Source organism: Arachis ipaensis, chromosome B10, assembly GCF_059453495.1.
Source record: "Arachis ipaensis isolate K30076 ecotype BB chromosome B10, ASM5945349v1, whole genome shotgun sequence".
Taxonomy (NCBI): Eukaryota; Viridiplantae; Streptophyta; class Magnoliopsida; order Fabales; family Fabaceae; genus Arachis; species Arachis ipaensis.
Genome location: NC_142435.1, coordinates 3418441 through 3419463, shown reverse-complemented (window position 1 = coordinate 3419463; position 1023 = coordinate 3418441).

Below are 1023 nucleotides of genomic sequence, written 5' to 3'. Positions count from 1 at the left end.
CCACTTCATAAGTCACACCCTCCACTATAATATGTTTGATTACAGGCAACTCAAGATTAATTTGAACACAAGCTCGGGCATATTTTCTTCTTTCTGCGAGCTTAGTAGCCAAATCTACTTTCACCGGAATCCCAATTGCAGAAGCAATTCGCAGCATTGCTTGTTCCTGGTAGCACCAAATTGGAAGTCCCGAGACTCGAATCCATACCAGCGTTGATCCAAAGGATTTTTCGCATGGCCTAAAATCCACATCCCATGGCTTTACTGCAACATAGTGACCGTCTATCAACCACGGGCCACCAAGAATGACTTTCTCACGATCCCCAGCAATATCAAATTTAACCAAAAAATATCCAAATCCCACATCCAACAAATCAAACCCTCCTTTGATGCGCCATACTATCCGGAGCTTATGCATGAGAGCCGTGTAGCCATAATACTTATCCAGCACCTTGATCACGATGGTTTCCCTATAAGGTTTAGCTAGACAGCTCTTTGCCTCCTTGGTAAAACTGACACTTGGTGGACGAGAATCACCGTCGCGATACCACCCCCAGATAAAGACCCTACTAATGCAAAGGCCTTAGACTTTTCTGCACCAATGACTTTGTCTCTAAAAGAGACCTTGGATGGCTTTCCTAACCCCTCTCGAGAAGAACCCTCCTTAACACCGGATACACACCCACCCACGCTCTCCCCCTTATCTCTTCCGATGGCATGGCCATCTTCCTCACCGTGTTTCACCCTCAACCGCTCGCCCCCGCTTTCTTCTTCTCTTATTCTCTTTGAGTACGGAGTACGTACTCTTTCTCTACTAGGATTTTTTTTTTTTTAACTTTTTCACTTGTTGTTTTTGTATTTGATTGTTAATTATAATTTTATTAATAATTTTTTCATTGCAGTTCTATTTTCGAGGATATTCAGAAAATGATGCCATGTATAGAGAATAATAAGGAAGAGGGACTGCTAACTATATAACTTGGACAAGGAAAGCTCAAGAATTAAAAATTTGTTTTGGCAATC